Consider the following 14,825-nt stretch of genomic DNA (forward strand, 5'->3'; position numbering starts at 1 on the left):
ATGTACTGGCTTTGTGGGAGCCTAACCAGTCCGGATGCTCAACTTCCTAGACCTGGATGGATGGGGGAAGACCTTGGACTTCCCACAGGGCAGGGAATCCTGACAGCTCTTTGGACTGGAGGGGGAGAGGAGGGGAGGGAGGGGGAGAGGAGTGGGGGGAGGGAAATGAGAGGCTGGGAGGAGGCGGAATTTTTTTTTCAATAAAAAAAAGATTCCAAGCCGGGCGTTGGTGGCACACGCCTTTAATCCCAGCACTCGGGAGGCAGAGGCAGGTGAATCTCTGTGAGTTTGAGACCAGCCTGGTCTACAAGAGCTACTTCCAGGACAGGCTCCAAAGCCACAGAGAAACCCTGTCTCGAAAAACCAAAAAAGAAAAAAAAAAAGATTCCAGCCTACTTTGGCATGGTTTCATATACTATAAATGCTGATATAAAGCATTTGTGTGCTTCTTGACTGCTGGATTTGGTTCTAGTTCCCATCAAATGCAGAGAGCTATACATTGATACTCTTTCTCTAAGTTTACACCTAGACAAATAAACCTTTGTTATTCTCCATTCCAGGCTAGTGTGGAACTCTTCTGTATGCCAACAACAGAGTTTCCAATTATTTTCATTGCTCATTTACTCCATGTAATTCCAATGATTAATTTTAATATTTTTCCAATTTACAGAGACTGATGTTTAGATTTTTCACAATGATATAAATATGTGTTTTACATTGTAATTATCATCAATAGAAACAGTTTTTTATTTGTCATGAGAAAAATGAAATGTAATTCATAACAATCAAAGACAAATACTAATCAATTCAGTCTGATTATGTTGTCTGTTGAATGTCTCCTACAGTGTATTCCAATTAAGTAATAACTCACTCAGGTTTTAAATTAAAGGAAATCTTTATGAGCACTCATAAAATGCATGCATTATGTATTGTGGATAAAATTGTATATATCTATAAATTCTTTCATCCACTAAACTGACTAATAAATGCTGCAAGTCTTTATGGTACAATCTCTTCTTCATGCTCATTTTGCAATGATAAATGACAGAATATGATGGTTTTAACAAATAAGTAAAGATTTCCTGCTTTTAGGTAAATACCATAATAGAAAAATATAAGAAATTATGAAACTGTAATTCTGCTAAACAGGAGAAAAATGAAAACTAAATTTTGTTTTGGAAGTATTTTGTAGCTAATTTATTGGCAGTTTTATGATATGAAGATATTAATGAGCCATAAGTAGTTAGAGTGAGAATGACCACCATTGTCTAATATATTTGAATGCTTGGTCCTCAGTTGTTGGACTGTGAAGGAAGGATTAGGAGGTACGGCCTTGTTGGAGGATGTATACATAAACCTAAAATTCATGAGGAGAAAGACAAGTTCAACAGTTATCCAATTAGAGCAAGCTTTATTTAATACAGGCCAGAAAGATGCACACTGGCTGTTGTAGGAGCTGCGGTGGGCTGTGTTCCCGCCCAGCTCCGCATGGCTAGCTTTACCCAAAACAACAACACACAAATTGTATTCTTTTAAACACATCCTGGCCCATTAGTTCTAGCCTCTTATTGGCTAATTCTCACATTTTTTTTAACCCATTTTTAATAATCTGTGTAGCCCCACACGAGGTGTGGCTTACCAGGAAAGATCTTTTTTTTTTTTCACATAAAGCTGTTTAATCAGGTCGTCAGCAATTTAGAAAAGCAGTTTGTGAGGATACATCCCATTCGTCAGAGAGAACTGAGAGCCCAGGTAGCCCTGAAGCTGAGGAACAGCTTTGATCTTTGGCAGAATCTGCAAGTCCACCGCTTTCTGAACAGCCTTGCGCTGCTCTGTAATCTCATATTTCTCCTTCTCTGTGTCAAAGATCTCGCCCTCCTGATGCCTGGGCTTACGCAGCTGCTTTTTCTTGAAGTAAGCATCAGTCAGATGTTTGGGGATTTTAACTGTGCTGATATCAACTTTTGTAGAGGTGGCGATGACAAACTTCTGATGTGTTCTTCTCAAAGGAACTCTGTTGAGGGCAAGAGGTCCTGTCACAAGCAGTAAACCACTGCCCAGTTGCTTCAGAAAAACCACTCTCTTGCCCCTGTGGCGCTCAGTAAGGATGATGAGGACAGTCCCAGGAGTGATGCTGGCACGCAGGCATTTCATGTGCTGACTGAAGGACTTTTTGCCATGGCTCAGCATCTTCCGAGGCACATCTTCGGTAGTATAATACCTGGGCATTTTTCGAAGCTAAACCACCCGGGTACCACCATTCTTTTTTTTTTTTTTAATTGAAAAAAAAATTTTCCGCTTCCTCCCCGCCTCCCATCTCCCTCCCTCTCCTTCCTCCACTCTCCCTCTCCCCCCACTCCTCTTCTCCTCCCTCTCCAGTCCCAAGAGCAGTCAGGGTTCCCTGCCCTGTGGAAAGTCCAAGGTCCTCCCCCCTCCATCCAGGTCAGGGAAGGTGAATATCCAAACTGTATAGGCTCCCACAAAGCCAGAACATGAAGTAGGATCAAAACCCCGTGCCATTGTCCTTGGCCTCTCATCAGCTCTCATTGTCCACCATGTTCAGAGAGTCCAGTTTTATCCCATGATTTTTCAGTCACAGTCCAGCTGGCCTTGGTGAGCTCCCAATAGATCGGCCCTACTGTCTCAGTGGGTGGGTGCACCCCTCGTGGTCCTGACTTCCTTGTTCATGTTCTCCCTCCTTCTGCTCCTCATTAGGACCTTGGGAGCTCAGTCCAGTGCTCCAGTGTGGGTCTCTGTCTCTATTTCCATCAATCGCTAGATGAAGGTTCTATGATGATATGCAAGATATTCATCAGTATGGCTATAGGATAGGTTCATTTCAGGTTCCCTATCCTCAGGTGCCCAAGGAACTAACTGGGGACATTGCCCTGGGCACCTGGTAGACACTCCAAGTTCAAGTCTCTTGCCTACTCTTAGGTGCCTCCCTTAACTAAGATATGAGTTTCCCTGCTCCCCTATCCAACCTTCCTTTATCCCCAATCATCCAGTTTCCCCCAGTTCCCCACATCCACTCCTTCGAACTTTTCTCACCCCATCTTCCCTCACCCCCATCCCACCCCACCCCCAAGATTCCAATTTTTTGCCTGACAATCTTGTCTATTTCCCATATCCAGGAGGATAACTATATGTTTTTCCTTGGGTTTATCCTCTTGTTTAGCTTCTTTAGGATCACAAATTATAGACACAGTGGCCCCTATCCATGGGTAGAAACCAATTATGAGTGAGTACATCCCATGGTCTTCTTTTTGGTTCTGGGTTACCTCACTCAGGATAGTATTTTCTATTTCCATCCATTTGCATGCAAAATTCGAGAAGTCATTGTTTTTTACCACAGAGTAGTATTCTAATGTGTATATATTCCACACTTTCTTCATCCATTCTTCCATTGAAGGACATCTAGGTTGCTTCCAGGTTCTGGCTATTACAAATAATGCTGCTATGAATATAGTTGAACAAATGATTTTGTTATATGATAGGGCATCTCTTGGGTATATTCCCAAGAGTGGTATTGCTGGGTCCAGGGGTAGGTTGATCCCAATTTTTCTGAGAAACCGCCACAGTGATTTCCAAAGTGGTTGCACAAGTTGCATTCCCACCAGCAATGGATGAGTGTACCCCTTTCTCCACAACCTCTCCAGCAAAGGCTATCATTGGTGTTTTTGATGTTAGCCATTCTGACAGGTGTAAGATGATATCTCAAAGTTGTTTTGATTTGCATTTCCCTGATCGCTAAGGAGGTTGAGCGTGACCTTAAGTATCTTTTGGCCATTTGAACTTCTGTTGAGAATTCTCTGTTCAGTTCAGTGCCCCATTTTTTTAATAAGGTTCATTATCATTTTAATGTCTAGTTTCTTGAGTTCTTTATATATTTTCGAGATCAGACCTTTGTCTGTTGCGGGGTTGGTGAAGATCTTCTCCCTGTCAGTAGGCTGCCTTTTTGCCTTAGTGACAGTGTCCTTTGCTTTACAGAAGCTTCTCAGTTTCAGGAGGTCCCATTTATTCAATGTTGCCCTTAATGTCTGTGCTGCTGGGGTTATACATAGGAAGCAATCTCCTGTGCGCATATGTTGTAGGGTACTTCCCATTTTCTCTTCTATGAGGTTCAGTGTGTTCAGATTGATATTGAGGTCTTTGATCCATTTGGACTTGAGTTTTGTGCATGGTGATACATATGGGTCTATTTTCATTCTTCTACAGGTTGACATCCAATTGTGCCAGCACCATTTGTTAAAGATGCTTTCTTTCTTCCATTGTATACTTTTAGCTCATTTATTGAAAATGAGATGTTTATAGGTTTGTGGGTTAAAATTTGGTTCTTCTATATGATTCCATTGGTCAACTTCTCTCTCTTTATGCCAGTACCACGCTGTTTTCATTACTGTAGCTCTGTAATAGAGTGTGAAGTCAGGGATGGTAATGCCTCCAGAAGTTACTTTGTTGTATAAGATTGTTTTGGCTATCCTGGGTTTTTTGTTTTTCCATATAAAGTTGATTATTGTCCTCTCAAGATCTGTGAAGAATTTTGATGGGACCTTGATGGGGATTGCATTGAATCTATAGACTGCCTTTGGTAGAATTGCCATTTTTACTATGTTGATCCTCCCAATCCAAGAACAAGGGAGATCCTTCCATTTTCTGGTATCCTCTTCAATTTCTTTCTTCAATGCCTTTAAAGTTCTTGTCAAATAGATCTTTCACTTCCTTGGTTAGAGTTACCCCAAGATATTTTATGCTGTTTGTGGCTATCATGAAAGGTGATGATTCTCTTATTTCCCTCTCTGCTTCCATATCCTTTGTGTATAAGAGGGCGACTGATATTTTGGAGTTGATCTTGTATCCTGCCACATTACTAAAGGTTTTATCATCTGTAGGAGTTCTTTGGCGGAGTTTTTGGGGTTGCTTATGTACACTGTCATATCATCTGCAAATAATGCAAGTTTAACTTCTTCGAATCCCCTTTATCCCCTTATATTGTCTTATTGCTATTGCTAAAACTTCAAGCACTATATTGAAGATGTATGGAGAGAGTGGACAGCCTTGGCGTGTTCCTGATTTTAGTGGGATGGCTTTAAGTTTCTCTCCATAATTTGATGTTAGCTGTCGGCTTGCTGTAAATAGCTTTAATTATATTTAGGTATGACCCTTGTATCCCTAATCTCTCTAAGAGTTTTATCATAAAGAGATGTTGAATTTTGTCAAATGCTTTTTCAGCATCTAATGAAATGATCATATGGTTTTTTTCTTCAGTTTATTTATATGATGGATTACATTGATAGATTTGTGTATGTTGAACCAGCCCTGCAATCTCTGGGATGAAGCCTACTTGATCATAATGGATAATTTTTCTAATGTGTTCTTGGATTTGGTTTGCCGGTATTTTGTTGAGGATTTTTGCGTTGCTGTTCATGAGTGAGATTGGCCTGTAATTTTCTTTCTTGGTTGAGTCTTTGTGTGGTTTTGGTATCAGAGTTTCTGTAGCTTCATAAAAGGAATTTGCCAATGACTCTTCTGTTTCTATATTGTGAAATACATTAAGGAGTATAGGTATTAGGTCTTCTTGGAAGTTCTGGTAGAATTCCGCATTGAAACCATCTGGTCCTGGACTTTTTTTGGAAGGGAGGTTTTTGATAACAGCTAATTCTTCGCGACTAACAGGCCTATTTAGGTTGTTCACCTGGTCCTGGTTTAACTTTGGTATATGGTATTTATCTAAAAAAGTGTCCATTTCTTTTACATTTTCCAGTTTTATGGCATACAGGCTTTTTTAGTAAGATATAATAATTCTCTGAACTTCCTCTGTGTCTGTGGTTATGTCCCCCTTTTCATTTCTGATCTTATTAATATGCAAATTCTCTCTCTGCCATTTGATTAGTTTCGATAGGGGTTTTTCCAATCTTGTTGATTTCCTCCAGGAACCAGCTTTTTGTTTCATTGATTCTTTCAATTGTTTTCTGTGTTTCTATTTTGTTGACTTCAGCCTTCAGTTTGATTATTTCCACTCTTCTACTCCTCCTAGGTGAGTCTGCTTCTTTTTCTTTTCTAGAGCTTTCAGGTGGGCTGTTAAGTCTCCAATGTGTGCTTTCTCTGTTTTCTTTAAGTGGGCACTTAGTGCTATGAACTTTCCTCTCTGGACCGCTTTCATAGTGTCCCATAGGTTTGAGTATGTTGTTTCTTTATTTTCAATTATTTTAAGGAAGACTTTAATTTCTTTCTTCATTTCTTCCTTAATCCAGTTATTTTTCAGTAGTTGAGTATTCAGTTTCCATGAGTTTGTAGGCTTTCTGGGGGTAGCATTGTTGTTGAATTCTAGCTTTAATCCATGGTGATCTGATAAGATACAGGTGGTTACTAATATTTTTTTGTAACTGTGGATATTTGCTTTTTTTCTGAGTATGTGGTCAATTTTCGAGAAGGTTCCATGAGCTGCAAAGAAGAAGGTCTATTCTTTCCTATTTGGGTGGAATATTCTATAGATGTCTGTTAAGTCCAGTTGATTCATTACCTCCATTAATTCTCTTATTTCTCTGTTAGGTTTCTGTCTAATTGACCTGTCCATTGGTGAGAGAGGAGTGTTAAAGTCTCCTACTATTAATGTGTGCGGTTGATGGCTGCCTTGAGTTTTAGCAATGTTTCTTTTATGTATGTGGGTGCTTTTATATTAGGGGCATAGATATTCAGGATTGAGACTTCATCCTGATGAATTGTTCCTGTTATGAGTAGAAAATGTCCCTCTCCATCTCTTCTGATTGATTTAAGTTTGAAGTCAACTTTGTTAGAAATTAGTATGGCCACACCTGCTTGTTTCTTAGGTCCATTTGTTTGATAAGCCTTATCCCAACCCTTTACTCTGAATAGGTGTCTATCTTTGTGTTTGAGGTGTGTTTCTTGTAAACAGCAGAATGTTGGAACCTGTTTTCGTATCCAATCTCTTAGTCTGTGCCTCTTTATAGGTGAGTTGAGTCCATTGACATTAAGTGATATTAATGACCAGTGGTTGTTAACTCTGGTCACTTTTTTAGTAGTAGATTTTCTGTGTTTCTCTTCTTTGAGTTGCGCTGGTGAAGGGTCTCTAGATGTCTGAGTTATTGTGGTCATTGTTGGACTCCTTGGTTAGTGATTTCCCTTCTATTACTTTCTGTAAGGCTAGATTTGTAGCTATGTATTGTTTAAATTTGTTTTTATCCTGGAAAATTTTGTTTGCTCCATTTATAGTGAACGAAAGCTTGTCTGGCTATAGTAGTCTGGGCTTGCATCCATGGTCTCTTATTTTCTGCAGTACCTCTATCCAGGACCTTCTGGCTTTCATGGTTTCCATAGAGAAGTCAGGTGTAAGTCTTATAAGTTTACCTTTATAAGTACCTTGGCCTTTTTCCTTTGCAGCTCCTAATATTCTTTCTTTATTCTGTATGCTTTGTGTTTTGATTATTATATGGCGAGGGGATGTTTTTTTTGATCCAGCTTATTCAGTGTTCTGTATGCTTCTTGATTCTTCATAGGTATATCTTTCTTTAGGTTGGGACAGTTTTCTTCTATAATTTTATTAAATATATTTTCTGGACCACTGAGCTGCACTTCTCCTTCTACTCTTATTATTCTTAGGTTTGGTCTTTTTATTGTGTCCCATATTTTCTGATTGTTTTGTGATGAGAGTTTGTTGGCCTTGCTGTTTTCTTTGATCAGCGTGTTTATTTTCTCTATGGTATCTTCAGAATCTGAGACTCTTTCTTCTCTCTCTTGTATTCTGTTTGTTATGCTTGTTTCTGTAGTCTCTATTCGTTTACCTATATTTTCCATGTCCAGCAGGTCTTCTGTTTGTGTTTTCTTCTTTGCCTCCATTTCAGTTTTCAAGTCTTGAACTGTTTCCATTATCTGTTTGATTGTTTTTCCTTGGTTTCCTAGGGTATCATTCACTGATTTACTCAATTCTTCAAACTTTCAGTTATAGTTCTCATCCATTTCTATAAGGGCATTTTTTACATGATGTTTAAGGGCGTCAATCACTTTCATAAAGTCAATTTTTTCTACTTCTTCATGATTAAGGTGTTCATGTCCTCCTGTTGTGAGGTCGCTGGGTTCTGGTGGTTTTATATTGTTTTTCAGATTGTTGGGTGAATTCTTGCATTGGCACCTGCCCATCTCTTTCTCTGAATGCTCTCCTATAGATCTTCTTTTACAGGATCAGGTCTCCTTGCCTACTGATATACCTTCCCAGTGATGGCACTCCCCAGTGATGGCTCTCCTGGTGCTCCAGTGATGTCTCTCCTGGTGCCAATATCAGATCTCTGTGCCCAATGATGGCTCTCCTGGTGTCAAGATTAGCTCTCTGTGTTGGTTGAGTAGTTCATAAATAAAGCGCCTACCTTGCTTGGTGCAGGCAGGCCAGAGTAACAAAGGGACTCCTGCCCACCTGCTTGCCCTGAGGATTTGCCCCCAGCACCCAGATAGGCTGAGCAGGGTGGTGTTATGTGCCCAAAGAGGGAAGGGGGCAGAAGGAAAATGGGTTCTGGATGCAAGCTGGTTGGGATAGGAAGAGAGAGGCAGTATGTGGGTAGTAGAGTGCTTGCAGGGAGCCCAGGAAGTATAGGGGGGATGAGGAACTTCTGAGTTCTTTGTCCCAGGTTGCTGCCGCGGGTCACAAACTCACCCCAATGATGGCTCTCCTGATGCCCGGGTACCACCATTCTTGTCACCACCAACTGGTTTTGTGACAGTGGCAAGGACCTTTTCCTTTTTCTTCTTCTTTTCAACCTTGGGTTTTGCAGCTGTGTATTTCCTTTTGTACATGGCCTTTCTGGAATACATAGCAGATCAGGAGTACCTGCCAATTCCTCTAACAAGGACTGGAGTTCGGCTGCAATGGGCCTTCCCCTTCTTGAGCTTTTTAGCCTTAGGGTTACTCTTTTTTGGCTGCACCAGCGGCAGGGGCATCACCGCTAGCCTTCTTGGCTGCAGGTTTCTTCTCTTTTGTATCAGGTTTCTCGGCTTTTTCACCCGTCATCTTGCAAGATGGGAAAGAACCCAGGAAAGATCTTAACCTGTGTCTGTGTCAGCTTGCAAGATGGGAAAGAACCCAGGAAAGATCTTAACCTGTGTCTGTGTCAGGTGGGAGAATCATGGTGGCTGTCTGAATCTGCTTCTTTCTCCCAGCATTCTGTTTTTTTTTACTCTGCCTACCTAATTTTCTGTCCTATTAAAGGGCTCAGGCAGTTTCTTTATTTAACCAATGAAATCAACACAAAACAAGACTCTTCCACATCATTTCCCCTTTTTCTGTTTAAACAAAAAAGAAAGGCTTTCACTTTAACATAGTAAGATTACATATAACAAAACAGATATCAAGTAAAATTTATAATTACATTATTTATATCTATTTTATCTTTTATCATACCTAAGGAAAACTATAATTATCTATCCATCCTTCAACTCCATCAAAGACTTCAGAAGGATATAATATTACCTAAGTAAACAAGAAATAAGAAACTTCAAACTCTAGAAATGACAGAGATCTCGCTGTCTGGACAGTCACCCAAAGTTCTTTTGTACTGTTGGGGCATCCATCTTCAGCCTGCAGGCCCATAGTATCCAGCAGACATTTTCATGAAGCAGGAAATTCCAAAGACAGTTCAATCACTTTTTGCTGTGTCCTGTAGAATGTCTCGCAGACTCTTTCATGAATCAGGAACCCTGAAAGACCATCTCACCCTTAGGCAAGTTCAGCAGTCCTCTCTCTGTGGGTTCTTTGTGGCCAGTTCATGCAACAGTCCAGGCAAGAGCAGTTTCTTGCCCAAATGTCTATCAAACTCCATAAGGAGTCTCTTTGATGCCCATCTTCTTCTTGAAGTAGATTGGTGCTGCCAGGAGCAGATGTGTCTCATTGTCATGAAAATTCCTATGTTATTAAAACATTTAAATGCCATATTCTGCAGTCTTTGAAAGATATGAAGAATGTCTATCTAACTGAAATATATTTCTATATATCTAGAAAATCTAACTAACATGACTACAATCTTAACAATCTATATTTCTAATTATACATTACATTTTTAAATTAAATACACAATCACAATACCTTAATCAAGATCAGAAATACATATACATATAACAAAATTGACTTAAATTCCATAACAATGGAAATTATTCATTGTTTGTGACTTACACCTTCAGTTGGCCAGGTCTATTGTTGCGATATCCAGCATATAACTACAAGCTGTTTGCAAGGTGCCTATGAGGATCAAATTGAGACAGTGATGTACTTCCTACCTTCTTCCTGTTTAGAGCATGCATACATCCTGACATACTCCCTGCCTAAGTATGCCTGAGCACATCTGGTGAATTTGGGTGAAACAATTTATTTAGGGAAATGGAAACATGTAGCTTGTTATATGAACCTCTGACTTCTCTGGAAGTACCTGTCCTTAGGCAAATGTGGCATAGAAGCTAACTTCAGCCTTTACAGTATGTCATTGGGATGGATTTAAATACCTCAAAAATCCACAACAGTTTTTTTTCTGTCACTGTCTCTCTCTCTCTGCCTCTTCCTTGTTGCTACTGCTCAAGCACCATGGTGCTACCATGGACCCTGTAATGATGGATGTGTACTAACGCCCAGAAACTGTGAGCAAGGTCCCAATTAAATTCTTTCTTTTTTTTTTTTTTTGGATCGAAACCTAGGTTTTATTCTTTTTTAATTAAAATTTCCACCTGCTCCCCATTTCCCATTTCCCTCACCTCCTCCCAAATATTGCCCTCCCCCCACTTCCCTCCCCCTATCCCCACTCCTCTTCTCCTCCCCCCACTCCATTCCCCCTCCCTCTCGATACTGAAGAGCAGTCCAAATTCCCTGCCCTGCGGGAAGACCAAGGTCCTTCTATCTACGTCCAGAAAGGTGAGCATCCAAACAGGCTAAGCTCCCACAAAGCCAGTTCATGTATTAGGATCGAAACCTAGTGCCATTGTCCTTGGCTTCTCATCAGTCTTCATTGACCGCCATGCTCAGAGAGTCCGGAATCAACCCATGCTTATTCAGTCCCAGACCAGCTGGCCTTGGTGGGCTCCCAATAAATCAGTTCCACTGTCACAGTGGGTGGGTGCATTCCTCGTGGTCCTGATTTTTTGCTCATGTTCTCCCTCCTTCTGCTCCTCATTTGGACCTTAAGAGCTCAGACCGTTGCTCCAAATTGAGACTCTGTCTCTACCTCGATCCATCGCCAGATGAAGGTTCTAAGGTGATATGCAAGATATTCATCAGTATAGGATAGGGTCATTTCAGGTTCCCTCTCCTTAGTTGCCCAAGGTGCCAGCTGGGGACATATTCCTGGACACCTGCGAACCCCTCAAGAGTCAAGTCTCTTGCCAACCCTAAGATGGCTCCCTTAGATAGGATATATACTTCGCTGCTCCCGTATCCATCCTTCCTATATCCCAACCATCCCAATCCCCCAAGCTCCTCCCATCCTCCCCTTCTCATATTTCTCATCCCATTTCCCCTTTGCCCCATGCCACCTCACCCGCAAGTTCCCAGTTTTTGCCCTGGAATCTTGTCTACTTCCCCCTCTCCATGCGGATGACTATATGATTTTCTTTGGGTTCACTTTCTTATTTAGCTTCTATAGGATCACACATTATATGCTTAATGTCTTTTATTTTATGGCTAGAAACCGATTATGAGTGAGTACATCCCATGTTCCTCTTTTTGAGTCTGGGATACCTCACTCAGGATAGTGTTTTCTATTTCCATCCATTTGCACGCAAAATTCGAGAAGTCATTGTTTTTTACTGCTGAGTAGTACTCTAATATGTAGAGCATCTTCAACAAATGGTGCTGGCAGAACTGGTTGTCAACGTGTAGAAGAATGAAAATAGATCCATATCTATCACCATGCACAAAACTCAAGTCCAAATGGATTAAAGACCTCAATATTAGTCTGAACACACTGAACCTGATAGAAGAAAAAGTTGGAAGTACTCTACAACATATGGGTACAGGAGATCACTTCCTACGTTTATCCCCAGCAGCACAGACATTAAGGGCAACATTGAATAAATGGGACCTCCTGAAACTGAGTAGCTTCTGTAAAGCAAAGGACACTGTCACTAAGACAAAAAGGCAACCCACTGACTGGGAGAAGATCTTCACCAACCCTGCAACAGACAAAGGTCTGATCACCAAAATATATAAAGAACTCAAGAAACTAAACTTTAAAATGCTAATGAACCCAATAAAAAAATGGGGCACTGATCTGAACAGAGAATTCTCAACAGAAGAAATTCAAATGGCCAAAAGACACCTAAGGTCATGCTCAACCTCCTTAGCGATAAGGGAAATGCAAATTAAAACAACTTTGAGATACCATCTTACACCTGTCAGAATGGCTAAAATCAAGAACACCAATGATAGCCTTTGCTGGAGAGGTTGTGGAGAAAGAGGCACACTCATTCATTGCTGGTGGGAATGCAAACTTGTGCAACCACTTTGGAAATCAGTGTGGCGATTTCTCAGGAAATTTGGGATCAACCTACCCCAAGATCCAGTAATACCACTATTGGGAATATACCCAAGAGATGCCACATCAAATGACAAAAGTATCTGTTCAACTATGTTCATAGCAGCATTGTTTGTAATAGCCAAAACCTGGAAACAACCTAGATGCCCTTCAATGGAGGAATGGATGAAGAAAGTGTGGAATAAATTCTTTCTTTTACACGTTGTATTGGTCAAGATGTTTCTTCACAAGAATAGAAAAGTAACTAAGGCAAGTCCTCAGGACTGTTATTGGGATACTTCTGAGAATGACAAAGTTCCATTGAGAGAATAGAACATAGATGAATTTTATTCTCAGTGGAATTTAGAAGAACCCCATCATAGCAAGCTATGAACTAAAATAGGATGTCCTTCAAAATTTGGGTGTTTCAGATATGTTGGTATTAAGAAGCATTAGGAGTTGGAGATAGGATAGGTAATGATGCTGATGTAATTTATGAGACTGATTCACTACCTACTGTGTTAGTGAGGCACATATTTTTCAAGTATATTTTAATTTAAAAATAAAAATACTATCAATGAAAGAAATTGGACCTTCAACAGTGGGCAAGCAAGGAATTCTTTGTCCACATTAGTAGGATCAGTAGCTTTTAATGATTAGACATACATTTGTTTTTCCCAAAAAGCTAGATAGTTTTATTTTTAAACTCTCAAGCCTCTGTGCATTCTAAGATATGAAAATATGTTAAAGTCATTATCTAACACCTTCACAAAAAATAATTTTAAATAGAACAAAGACAAACATAAAACCCAGAACAATGGAACATATAGAAGAAAACATAGGCAGTATCCTGCAAGATATAGGTGTTGAAGAGACCTTCCTGAAAGGAACTCCATTTGCCCAAGAACTAGGTCTAATTTGGAAGGAAGACTTCATAAAACTATAAAGTTTCTGTACAACTAAAGAAAGAAATCACCTTGGTGAAAAGGTAGACCACAGAATGGAAAAGAATAATTTCTTGCTATATATCTGAAAAAGGATTAAGACACAGAATATATAAAGAACTCAAATCAAAACAAAGAATCAAAGCAACAACCGCAAAAACAATAAAATAGCTATTAAAAATTGACCTGGAACTTAAAGAGAGAGTGCTCAAAGACTTAAATTAATGAAATATCTTAAAATTGTTCATTGTGCCTAGCAATTAGGAATATGCAAATCAAACTTCATTTAATCCTCTCAGAATGGCAAAGATCAGCAGAACAACCTACAACAAATGCTGGGGGCAATGTAGGAAAACAGGAATGCTAATTCAGTCTTCGTGGGATTACAAACTGGTATAGCCACTCAGAAAATCATTGTGAAGAATTCTCAAAAAAGCTACTATATAAACAGCTATACTACATTGTGTGGGAGGAGAGGGCCACTATTTGGTTCCTGGCTGCTTAGCCCTGAAATAATCACACAGAAACTGTATTAATTAAATTACTGCTTGGCCTATTACCTCTAGCTTCTTATTGGCTAACTCTTACATATTAATTTAACCCATTTCTATTAATCTCTTTATTGCTAAGTGGAAGTGGCTTACATGGTAAAGTTTCAGTGTGTCTGTCTCCAGGAGAAGCTCCATTGCTTCTCTCTAAATCCTGCCTTCTTCCTCCCAGCATTCAGTTTAGTTTCCCCCACCTAGCTCTGTTCTATCCTATCATTGGCTTAAGACAGTTTCTTTTATAACTAATTGTATTCACAGCATACAGAACGGAATCCCACATCAACATTGTTGGAAAATTCACAAAGTCTCAAAAACCCTATTCCAAAGTTACTTGCTAAGCCATGTTCATTGATACACTATTCACAATACCAAGAGAGGGAAGTAACCTAAATGTCCTTCAGCTGAGGCATGGATAATGAAAATGTGGTATTATTCATCTGTAAAGAAAAAAGAAATTGTGATATTTGGAGGTAAATGGATAAAAATAGTAAAGATAATATTGAGTAATGTAACTTAGACAAGAATGATAAATGGTGTCTCTCATCTGAGGTGCCAAGATCCAAATCTTCAGACGTGAATACATATCTTGAAGTAAAGCATTAACAAGGATAGTAAAAAGGGGAAATTTACCATGATTGGATAGCAATAGAGATAGGAACAGCAGGATGTAATCATGGGATTGGGAAAAATGGGGAGTGACACTCATTAGAGATTAGGAAGATAAATATGAAGAAAAAGGTGAAATATCAATAAGGATATGGGGAAGAGTCACAAGGAATCACACTATTAACTATCACACTATTAACTCTAACATAAAATATCTATAATAC

The 14,825-nt window shown here is 39.7% G+C and overlaps 1 pseudogene; it reads right to left on the reverse strand.

Moving 5' to 3' along the window:
* Positions 1-1,695: 1,695 nt before the first annotated feature.
* LOC130868018 (60S ribosomal protein L6-like) lies at positions 1,696-9,019 on the reverse strand (annotated as a pseudogene).
* Between the last annotated feature and the right edge of the window lie 5,806 nt (positions 9,020-14,825).

Source organism: Chionomys nivalis, chromosome X (genome assembly GCF_950005125.1).
Source record: "Chionomys nivalis chromosome X, mChiNiv1.1, whole genome shotgun sequence".
Taxonomy (NCBI): Eukaryota; Metazoa; Chordata; class Mammalia; order Rodentia; family Cricetidae; genus Chionomys; species Chionomys nivalis.